The sequence below is a fragment of the Dermacentor albipictus genome, chromosome 5 (genome assembly GCF_038994185.2).
Source record: "Dermacentor albipictus isolate Rhodes 1998 colony chromosome 5, USDA_Dalb.pri_finalv2, whole genome shotgun sequence".
Lineage (NCBI taxonomy): Eukaryota > Metazoa > Arthropoda > Arachnida > Ixodida > Ixodidae > Dermacentor > Dermacentor albipictus.
In genome coordinates this window covers 3591181-3603457 of record NC_091825.1, presented here as the reverse complement: position 1 = coordinate 3603457, position 12277 = coordinate 3591181, and the positions used below count along the sequence as shown (strand labels likewise).

Sequence of the window (12277 nt, the reverse complement as noted above, 5' to 3'; positions counted from 1 at the left end):
GCGCCCGAGGACGCCAACGAGAAACACAGGGGGCCGCGGAGGGACCCCCTCTCGCCCCGCGAAGAGCGGAGAGGCGCAGCCCATTCAACAAGCATTGAATGTTCAAGAAGCGATGGACGCTGAAACCACCGCTGACTGCAAGACGGCGGCAGCGGCACCGCAGACGTCACGTCAACAACAGCAACCGCCGCAAGAGGGCAAACTGGCAGCGATACTCGCAGCCATCAATCAAATCAACGAGAATCTCGGCAATATGAATGCCAGGTTAGAGGTCTTCGAGGGTCAAATAAAGATTCTGTCAGTCAAGCACGAACGACTGGCCGCGAAGACAGCGACGATAACCGTGAAGAACAAGTTCGCAGCGCTAAGGAAAGAACGCGCCAATAAAGTCAAGGAATCGATCGCGTACAGGCGCGGTCGCATCAAAACGTCAAAGGAAGATGGCGCAGACGCCGAACAGTAAAAAGCAAGTCCGTCGCAAGTTGGCTTCCGCCCCCACCTTGGTGCAGAAGACGGCCTAGGTCACTTGTCCTCTACGGTTTTGATTGGTGGGCGATCGACCCGAGTGAGGTCCGTGCTCGGCATGGATGTGCACAAAGCATACGACCACGTCAGCCACGCTGCCCTCGTTGAAGTGCTACGCTGGATTCACTTACCCGCCCACATATGCAAGTTTATTCACACCTTTCTTACATCTCGTGAATTCGCCATACGCATCAACAAGGAGAATGTGGGATCCTTTCGGCCACATCGCGGTGTACCGCAAGGGTCAGTGCTGGCCCCCATACTTTTCAACATTAGCCTCCTACCCTTGGCATATGGCGATTGGGCGACATTGCTGACCAGCACGCACTCATTTATGCGGCTGACATCACAGTCTGGACTGTATCGTGCGGTGCCGCAGGCAAGACATGACCAGAGGCTCCAAGCAAGGGGAGCGGGAAAGCGTCCCCGTTTATTCAACAGCCGTGTATATATACACTAAGTGGGAGAGGGTGTGTTCCCTCACCACAATGTGTCATGGGCGATACCGATATCTGTCACGCCACACGTGCCATAGATGCGAAGCCAGCGCTGCGCCAGATACGATACATCCCCTTTTCTTTCAAAGGAGCAAAAAAAAAACACAGGAAAGAACATTAGTAGAAATGAATATTGAGAACGCGATTTAGGGAACTTTCACAAAGCTTCGATTATAAGTAAGCCTCTGTGGGGGCCTTCGCTCTCGGGTTGACCTTCTGAACGCAGGTTCTTGGTTCTGCTGCAAGCATGCAGGAGCGTTGGATGAGGCGGTAATGTGGCCAGTTGTGGCCGGTGACTCGGCGACAGTGTTGCTGCTGCATGGTGAAGGTCTTCCGTCAGCCCCTTGGCGGAGGTCTTCCTCAGAGTCACAAAGGCCTCTTTGTCGAAAAGCTTCTCTTGTAGGCAGCAGATGTCGCCGATTGCGCCGCAGGAATTTGCCATCCTCAGTGATTATGTTATACGACCGGGGATATGTCGCAGCTTGAACGACTTGACCTTTGGTGGCCCACTCCCCTTCTCTGATGCGTACCGTGTCTCGGGGGTTGAGTGGTGGTAGTCGTCGGCTGCAACGGTCAGTCTGACGATGCTTCTGTACGCTGCGACCTGGGCAGGGCCGGACGTCGGGCAACGTTGTCCGTAGTCTTCCTTGAAGTACTTCGCCAGGTGATGGTCCGGATTCCATTGGAGTAGATCTGTAGGCAAGAAGACCAAGCCAAAAATCGTGATTCATTTGAGTGCTTTTCTTTAAAATCCTCTTAACTACTTGCACGCCTTTTTCCGCCAGACCGTTGGACTGGGGGGTACCGAGGGCTGGAAGTGGTGTGGATGAAGTCGTACCTTCGGGCAAACGCAGCAAAAGCGTGGCTAGAAAATTGTGGGACATTATCCGAACAAACTTCAACTGGTATGCCGTATCTAGCAAAAATTGCACTTGTTGCTTCAATGACCGTCTTCGCGGTAGTATCTTTTAGCAGCTCTACTTCAGGAAAGTTTGATAATGCGTCGTAGACGCACAGGTATGACCGTCCACCATGCTCAAAAATATCGATGCCGACACGATGCCACGGTTTATCAGGTACTGGGCGCAACTGTAACGGCTCTTGGGGCTGTCTGTACGCGTACGTTTTGCATGCAGAACACGCCTGTGCGAAAGTTTCTATGTCACGGTTTATTCCTGGCCAGAAGACAAGATACCTGGCCCGTGATTTGCATTTATTGATGCCCAGATGACCTTGATGAATGCGTTCCAAAGTTTCTTTCCTCATCGTAGCCGGAATTACAACTTTGCACCCTTTTAAGAGGACTCCGTTCACGTGAGAAAGCTCTCCTTCAAAAGATTTCCAGTGGCCTTGGAGTGCTTTTCCTGCCGCCAAGTCCACAAGAACTTGCTTTAATTCTTCATCCCGACTAGTTTCCGTAGCCAACCTCTTCCAGGTGTTATCGGTGACAAGTGAAGAAACAACACTTACTGCGTGCACTTCAGTGTCGTCGTTGATGACGTCGTTTCCCGTGATGGGTCCGGTTGTTGCACGTGACAGCATGTCAGCGAGAAGCAGTTGCTTCCCTGGTGTGAACTGAAGTTTTACGTCATAGCGAAGAAGGCGCAGGAAAAAACGCTACAACCTCGGGGGCATGTCGCCAATGGCCTTCTGCGAGATGGCGATCAAGGGATGGTGATCAGTTTCTAGAATAAACGGCCGACCGTAGACAAAATGGTTAAACTTCTCGCATCCATATGCCAACGCCAGGGCCTCCTTTTCAATTTGCGAGTAACGTTGTTCGCACTCTGTAAGTGCCCGCGAGGCATACGCGACTGGCTTCCATGTATCCTGGTGGCACTGCAATAGCGCTGCGCCGATTCCGTTTTGCGATGCATCACATGACACCTTTGTTGCTTTTGTTCGATCGAACACGGCTAGTAAAGGCGCTCTACTTAAACTTTCGCAAAGCTGCTTCCACTCTTCAGCGTGATTAGGCGTCCAGTCAAACGCAGTATTCTGCTTTATAAGATTTCTGAGGAGCGTCGTCCTTTGGGCCAGTGACGGCATAAACTTGCTGAAATAATTCACGGTTCCTAGCATGCTCTGTACTGCGAGCTTGTCGGTCGGCGGTGGAATTTGAATCATTGATTTTGTCAGTGACGGGCTTGGTTTGATGCCTTCCTGGTCAATGACGTCACCAAGAAACTCGATTTTACCGACACCAATGGAACACTTGTTCGGATTAAATGTCAGACCGCCGCGTTCTGCTGCTTGCAGTACCGACTCCAGGCGCCTGTCATGCTCCTGTCTCGACGACCCCCACACCAGTACGTCATCAACGTATACTCTGACCCCAGGAAGGCCTTCAACAATTTCATTTAGCGTTTTCTGAAATACCTCAGGCGCCGATGCTATACCAAACGGTAAGCGCAGAAATCTGTAGCGCCCGAATGGCGTTGCAAAGGTGCAAATTCGGGAGGTTTCATTGTCCAACGGAATTTGGTGAAAACCAGAGTTCGCGTCAAGACGGGTGAAAACTGTAGCGCCCGCTAACTCTGCCTCTATGTCTTCTCTTCGCGGCATTGTGTAATGTTCTCTCTTGATGCATTGATTAATCCTCCTGGGGTCGATACATACTCGAATTTTCCCGTCCTTCTTTCTAACAATGACCAATGGGCTTACCCAGTCTGACTTTGGTTATGATGCCCGCGCGCTCCATACGTCCCAGTTCTTCTCGCAAGGGTTCCTGTAGGGCCAGCGGCACTCGTCGTTAGTTCCATAAACAATTTGGTCCCTAATCATTGCGTCCATTTGGGAGCCAAAGTTACATGCTCGTGCCTGGTTCTTTAAGTCTCGCAAGAAAGGTTCGAAAAGCTCACCAGGGGCCTGGACTCGCGTACGGAAAACGTAGCGCTCATGGACTTCGTTCTGCTGAGCCGCACAATATGCATCGAACTTCGCAATGACAGTGGCGTAGTCATTCCTGCTCTCGTCTTCGCCAAAGCTGAACGTGTTGAAGATCTCGATGGCTTCCTCGCCTGCAACGCTCAGCAGAAGTGCTGTCTTGCATGATTCCGTTCGAGGCTTGCCGGTTGGCTGTTCTGACGCGGCGAGGAAAAATTCGAACCTTTGCTTGAATGCCTGCCAGTTCTTGGCAATTTCACCAGCCGAGCTCAGCGGGCCTGGTGGCTTCAGGAAGTCCATGGGGCTGGTCTTGTAGTATAATCTTCGGTTCACCAAGACTGGACGTCGGCGTTGATCTCACTTCTGACACCATGTATCGTGCGGTGCCGCAGGCAAGACATGACCAGAGGCTCCAAGCAAGGGGAGCGGAAAAGCGTCCCCGTTTATTCAACAGCCGTGTATATATACACTAAGTGGGAGAGGGTGTGTTCCCTCACCACAATGTGTCATGGGCGATACCGATATCTGTCACGTCACACGTGCCATAGATGCGAAGCCAGCGCTGCGCCAGATACGATACATGGACTGTCCACCCGTCTCTCCAAATTCAAGCCACAAGGTTGCAGCTCGCTCTTACAATTACTGATCAATGGTGTTCTTTTCTGGAACTTACGTTGCGCCTCAAAAGACGGCTCTGCTTCCGGTCGCGAATGCGCGCGGCCGCCGTGCGTTTAACACCACCCCTATCGTCCTTCTCTTGCACGGAAACAGAATTCCAATCGTCAACTCACTCCGAGTCCTCGGCCTGGACTTGTACGATTCCGGCTCCGCCGGCCCCTGGATTCGCACAGCACATCAGAAGACCTCCCAAATGCTGCACCTCATCCGTAGGATTTCTCAAAAGTCAGGTGGTGCCACAACCACCATTGCCCGCCTCCTCATACGTACTGTACTACAGCCAAGATTGATATACCAAGCCCAGTTTCATCACATGACACGAGCAGAGTGGAACTGCTTGGAATCTATCAATCGAGCAGCAATGCGGGTTATTACGGGCCTCCCACAAATTACGCCCATTTACGCACTCCAGGCCGAAGCGCAATTAAATACGCTAGACGAACTGGTCCACCAGCGTCGCCAAGCTCGTTCCGCAAAGTGCCATAATATCCCTGAAGCTGCAGCTCTTGAGAAGTATATGGCAGACGGTTCAGTGATGCCCTGCGATTCCTGCTCGTCACGACCACCATGGCTTTATCAGCAAGTTACGGACAATCGGCCTCTGACTCGCATACACACAGGATCCATTGGCCACCTTAGAGAGTCGAGTATAACAGCAAATAGCTCATCAGCTACGAGTGCAAGCTCTTCGTGCAGACATGTATCGTATGTCGACGCTAGTGTGAGCGATGATCACGTCACCACGGCTATCGCTTGTCCTGATGTATTGTCAGAAATCGCAACCTGCTCGTATGCTTGCTTCCCTGCCTGGCCGTCGACACAGGCGGAGCTCTTGGCAATCCGATACTCAATATCCATCCTCTGTCCTCTGCTTCCGCCGTCTAGTAGACACATTGATATCTTCACCGATTCCTCAGCTGCCATCCGTTGTCTGCGGCGTGTTCTGAATTCCGACGTTTTGGCACAAGTGGAGAAATTATCCATTACAGTACGTGTACAATGGATACGTCGCAATGCGCATCCCACACAAGCCTTAGTGGATGCAGCGAGCCATAACAAACCTTCGCGTCCACTTCAACTGGCCCCCACCTCTCCGGAGACAAGACTCCTCGCAGAAGAAGAACACCTTCGGCGCGCCACGCGAGCACTTCTGCCACCGTGTGGCACCGACCTCCCAGGCGGCCTAGCGCGATGGGAAGAGGTCTTGTTACGAAGGTTACGCCTCCGTGTCGCCCTCACCCCTGCGATAACCTGGTCGTGGTCGGCACAGTACCGTGTCTCCATGAGCGATTCCTGCCCCTTCTGTCCCGCTCCTGCCTGCGAGGTGGACACTGGGCACCTCCTCTGGACTTGCCCTTCTCTACATGCCCTCCGCCAGAAACACCTGCTTCGATGTGGACCACCCCCAGGTCGGCCGCCAGACGTAGAAAGTTGGATCTTGGGGCCCCACCACCAGACATTGCTGGACTTCCTCCGCGAATCCGGAGTGTATCTACATGTTTAAATATGTCTTTATGCCAGAAGGCACGCTGTCGCAATTTTAAAAAAGTCCGCGGGGAAGAAACAACAATCATTTACCAGTGGAATTGCAGGGGCATCCGCACCAAGGAAGCCGAGTTACAACTTCACATAGATGGGCTCGACCAGAAAGCGGATATGATCGCGTTGCAAGAGACACACGGCAGACCCAGACTCCCGGGTTACGTGACCTACACGGATCCGACGGAAAGCGGGACGGCGTTACTGGTGCGCACCAACATAGCAGCCACCCAGCACCTCACGGCGCAAGAGAGCTGCGAACACACGCTGGTCGAGGTTCACACAAGGACGATTGGCAGTGCCGGAAACCTGTTTGTGATGAGCGCATACTGCAGGCCATCACAAAGGCAGTACGACTTTGAAACAACAGTGAGCCAGGCGAAGAGGTTGACGGGGAACAGGCCGCTCCTGGTCCTAGACGACTTCAACGCCCCTCATACTATATGGGGTTACAAATACCAATCTAAACGAGGCAAGGCTCTAGCAAAGGCAATGGAGGACCAAGAAATGGCGCTCCTTAATGAACCAGGCGTCGACACCCGAAAGGGAAACAGCGTCAACAGGGACACCACCCCGGACCTGTCGTGGATGGCGGGCTCCCTAGAAGTGACCTGGCGGAACGAAGACGTAGACCTGGGCTCCGACCACAGCATCATAAGTGTAACAATCAAGGGACCAAGGTTCCGGGCAGCCCTCGGCAAAGCCCGGATCACCGACTGGGACCGAATGCGCAAGCACACGGACGACGAAAACGAGGCCTCCGGAGAAAACGCGGAGGAGGGCAGACATCAAACGTACGCAGAACGGGCGCGAGAACAAAAGATCGCGCTCGACAGATTTACTCAAGAAGTTGTGACAACGGTGCAGACGCCCTTCGTCGACGCCAAACTAGCACACGTGTGGGCGGCGCGGCACTCGCTCACGCGAAGATGGAAGCGTAAACGTCGAAACAAGAAGCTCGTCAAACGCATCGCGCTCCTCAACAAACAGATCGCTGAATACGCAACCAAGCTGTGCCGAGAGAACTGGATGAGTACGTGCGACGGGCTTCAGGGAAAGCTGTCGGCGCGCAAGACCTGGTGCCTGCTCAGACACATGATCGACCCGTTGAGCAGCAAGACCGCAACCAACTGCAACCTCACCAAAGTTCTGAACGCTTACGATGGCAACGGCCAAAGGCTCATTGAAGACGGAGAGAGGGCGATTTCCGACACCGGAGGAGTACGGGGGACCGGAAAATCCGGCATTGGATGAACCGTTCACCATCACGGAGTTATTAACAGCCATAGACGAAAGTAATAAGACGAGCGCACCCGGAACGAACGCCATTACATACAAGCTGCTCAATAACATGAGTGATGCGGCGGTACGTGGGCTCCTGGGTCACATCAACAGAACCTGGGAAAGCTCGAAGTTGCCCGCAGAATGGAAAGAGGCCAAGGTACGGTTCGTACCTAAACCCGGCAAACCTCTGACGATCGAGAACATGCGCCCAATCTCGCTCACGTCCTGTGTGGGCAAGGTCATGGAACGCATGGTTCTCAGAAGACTTCAAGCACACCTGCACGAGACAAATCAGATGCCGGCGACCATGTATGGATTCCGCCAGCACCTGAGCACCCAAGACGTCCTGATCTAATTACACGAACTAGTGATTAAAAGAACAACGAGGCACGTGCCCCGGGTTATACTGGCTTTGGACCTCAAAGGGGCCTTCGACAACGTGTCCCACGCCAGCGTGCTCGAGAACCTGCGCAAGACGGGGTGTGGCCGCAAGACCTACGGTTATATCAAAGATTTCCTAACCAATAGAACAGCAACTATCCGGATAGGAAATGAACGGTCAGAGCCTGTGGAGCTCGGAGACAGGGGTACCCCACAGGGGTCTGTCCTGTCGCCTCTGCTTTTCAACCTAGCACTCCTGCCCCTGCCCGAACTACTCAATCAGATCGAGGGCGTGCACCACGCGTTCTATGCCGACGATATAACGGTGTGGACGAACCGCGCGGGTTCCGATGCCTGGGCGGAGGAAGCCCTGCAGAGAGCGGCAACGACCGTCCACGAGTATGCCACGACCTGCGGCCTGAGCTGCGCTCCACAGAAATCGTAGCTGCTCATGGTGCAGCCCGGAAGAGCAAAAAAAGAGCCACCGCCGAACATAATCATCACCATCGACGGCACAGAGATCAAGCCAACGCAGCAGATCCGGATACTGGGCCTGCTGTTGCGCAGCGACGGCAAGGCGCATGCAGCCGTCAACAAAATCAAGACCACATCAGAGCAAGTCCTGAGCATGATCCGGAAAGTCACCAACCGGAACAGGGGAATCAAAGAAGAAGACGCACTACGCCTGGTGCAGGCATTTGTCGTGCCACGCGTGACGTACTCCGCCTCATACCTCCAGCTTGCGAAGGTGAACCGTGAGACGCTGAACACGAGGATAAGGAAAGCAGTCAAACTCGCCATGGGCATCCCAGTCAACTCGTCAACGCAGAAGCTGCTGGAAATGGGTACCCACAACACGGTGGAAGAGCTAGATAGGATGGAAAATTGAACAGCAACCGACAACGGAGCTGCTCTCCACAACGTGGAGAGACATTATTAAGACCAAGCCCCTTCATCGGAAGATGCAGTCGGGGAGGAACGACGAGAGGCGCTCTGCGTGGGCCAAAGCACTGGCTCGACAGCTGGAAGAGGACCCCGAGGTTCTCTACGCGAACGCCTCGCTTCCCAAGCACGGAACCATAGCAACGGTGGTCATCACCACCATCGATAAACTGGTCACAGGCGCGTCGATACGGAGGACGAATACAGCCGAAGCAGAAGTGGCCGTGGCCCTCGCACTCGCACAACCGGGAGTGAGGACTGTGGTCACAGACTCCCAGACCGCCTACGCAAGCTACCGCAAGGGTAACATCTCTCCCGCGGCATTAACGATCCTCACCAAATGCAAATCACCGGGACGGGCCGTTGAGCTCATGTGGGTCCCAGCTCACTCGCAAGTGGAAAGCAACGCACTCGCCGACCACTATGCCTGAGAAATGTCAATCCGGGCCGAGGACGAGCCAGAGCTACCGCACCTCGTGACAAGTTACAAAGAAGTCACGCAAATGTACAGAAGTGGCAGATGTAGGCTTCCCCGTCCGCATCCGCAACTCAGCCGAATGCAGCAAACGATTGTGCGACGCACGCAAGCGGGGTCGCTTGCGCATCCTGTGCTCTTGCACAAGATGTTCCCAACAGAGCATGACACTTCATGCCCATTTTGCAGACGGTCAAAAGGCACTCTAGCACACATCCTTGAAGAGTGCACTAAACTCAAAAACCCCCCACCATCCCTACCCCCCACCCTCCCCAGCCCCAACCCCCCCGAGCGATGGGAGACCTTGTTGTCCAGCCCCGACCTACCGACCCAGCTCGCGCTGGCGGCTAGGGGCCAGGAACTGCTGGACGCATATGGGACCTGAAAAGAAGGTTCTATCCCATCTGGTGCCAGCGCGCACCAACCGTCACTAAGGGCTCAGTACAAAAGTTGATTCTCTCTGCCTCTCACCCTTTGTGTTGTTCTTGTAAGTAGCCTCTTGGCTTCATGGACCTGCTGAATTGTTTGTCGCACCCAAACGTCCGCCTTACCATTGTCCTGCAGCCAAAAGCCGAGGACCTTGATATGCGTTTTTCTCGGGACAATATCTTGGTTCACTCGTAGTGTTGTCAGTTTTCGTTCATCTTGTGCCTGCGGTTCTCTTTGGTTGGTTACCACTATGTGCTCGCACTTGGCACTGGACAGGGCGAGGCCCCTTCCTTGAAGGTATAGCACCGTGACATTAACACCTGCTTGCAGTGTCTCTCGAATTTCAGCTGGATATCCTCTGCTGGTCCAGAGCGTGATATCGTCCGCATAAATTGTAAAGTGAAGGTCTTCTACACGCCTCAAGATCTTGCTTAATGCTAGCGAGACTAGTGTGGGTGAAAGAAGCGACCCTTGGGGTATACCTCTTGTCAGCAGTGGCGTAGCCAGAAATTTCGTTCGAGAGGGGGTCACATTGCAGCTCGGTGTCCTCCTTAAGAGGAAGCTTTAGCTCGGGTGCTCGTATCTAAATACATGTAGAAGGAGAACTCGTTTTTTTTCGGCAATAAATGGACCAAATTTGACAAGGTTTGTTGCATTTAAAATGAATGAATGAATAAAGCCTTTATTTTAAGGAAGGGGACGGCTCTAGGCCGCTGATGGGGATTAGGAGGGAAGGGAATGTGGGTACCCAGACTGTTGGCTGAAACACTGCTTCATCTCAGTCTGGGATCTTCCGCTTTATGCAGGCTCAGGTGCATGTTCAGTTCCGCCGCTCTCACATGGGCTGATCGACCCCTTCTACACTACTCGAAACAGGCCACTATGTCTGCCATATGTCCCAATGGCTTTCTGTGTTTCACGGTTAGTTTCTATTGCAATTCCTAGTGTTCTAATGTCTCCGTGTAGTAGATGCTGAATGTTGGATCTCCCTTGTGAAAAAGCTGCACAGCTCCAAATGAGGTGTTGCAAGTCGGCTCTGCATGACTCCTGGCAATGTGTACATCGGGTGTAAGTCTTCGCAATCGTAGCTTGTCTGGGTTGGTGCCATTTCTCAAGTATGTGTGGTGTGTATGCAGCGTTGGCCATAACCTTATTCAAGAAAACCTCTTCCGTGCGGGTAAGCCCGCCCTTGTCGTCAAACACATGTACTGGTGTAGCTTCTAATAGTCTCCGTTTACTGTCTGCTTTTATTTTAGTACGAATGTAATGCATCAGTGCTCTGCTAGGAGAGCCTGCGGCCAATATTTTTAGGTATGGATTTTGGTCCGCGGGGTTTGGCGAGGAAATGGAGTGTGGGGAGCTGTACGCGTAATCAAGCCCACCCGCTTGCGCGGCAGCTGCGTGAGCGGCTGCGTTTCCCCCATCCGTGCCGGTGTGCCCCGGTGTCCATAGGATTTCAACATTTGTCCCATTGTCCTGTATTCTCTTTAGCTTTTTTCTGGTGTCGTTGGCCACCGCATCATCTGTCGTAGGCCCCGTTAATTCGGCCACTGCTTCGTACGAATCAGTAAGGATCCGATAATTTTTTCGCACACTCTGCTCTGCAATGTCTCCCATGTCAATGGGAATGGTGTTGACCGCTCCCCATATAGCTAAGAGCTCAGCGTGCAAGGTTGCACCCCCAGGAAGCTGATATGTGTGAGAGCCATTGTGTTGGGGTGCAGATGTGCTAACCCAGGCCATGCTTGCTATGTCGTTTGTGATTGCAGCGTCCGTGTAGATGTCAGTCGTGTGCTGCGGCGTGCTTAATCCCAATCTCTTTTCAAATATTTTTCTAGCTTCCGCGTTTCGTCTGGCGATAGGGCGTTGTTGCCTACGTATGCCCAGTGGTGTTTCCCATGGTGGCGTTATGGTCGCGTCCGCGGGCTCTGGCTTCGCATGGACTTGTTTATCCCATGCCATGATCTGTTTTCCTTGGGTCGTGTTTTCCAACCGGGATCGCATTCGAATTCGTGCTTCACTGATTATGTCCCGTATGGGTGGAATCGCTACGAGCTTTAGCAGGTCCTCGTTCCTCGTGTGTTTTGGTAGCCCAGTGATCGTACGGAGGGTGGCCCTGTGTAACTTTTCGATGTCGCCGAGGTCTCGTTCAGAGAATTCGTACAAGGGTGCCCCGTAAAGAATCCTTCCAACCGCGACCGCTTTTGCAAGCGTTTGGCACGCTTTCTGACGCGCTCCGCCATACTTGCTCGATATTCGTCTAACCATGTGCAACAGCGGTCTCCATTTTTGCTTTAGTGTGCGAATCCATAGCTGCGGGCTGTTGCAGCTAGCAATCTGTGCTCCAAGAATCCTAATTTGTCCATTGGCCGACGTAATATCGCTTTGGCCGATGTGTAAAGTGATCTGCTTGTTTGCATTGGTTGCTTTCTTTCCGTCTACGCTGATCAATTCTGTCTTGTCTGGCGAGAGTTGCAGTCCGAGGTTATCTAAAGTGTTGCTAAGGCTCAGGATCGCTGCTTGCAGCTCAGTTTGCACGCTCTGTTTGTCGGAATAATCCGCCGCTTCCGTCCATATTGTTATATCGTCGGCGTAAATGGTAAAACGGGCTGAAGTGTCTCGCTCAAGACTTTCTGCCACA

General features: G+C 53.0%; 1 long non-coding RNA gene across 1 annotated transcript; it reads right to left on the bottom strand.

Annotated features, from left to right (window-relative positions):
- Positions 1–923: 923 nt before the first annotated feature.
- On the bottom strand, positions 924–4472 carry LOC139059825 (uncharacterized). The gene is made up of 2 exons (XR_011514361.1): positions 2493–4472; positions 924–1715 (listed from the first exon to the last, which is right to left on the bottom strand). It is a non-coding gene; the product is annotated as an uncharacterized lncRNA (long non-coding RNA).
- Positions 4473–12277: the final 7805 nt, after the last annotated feature.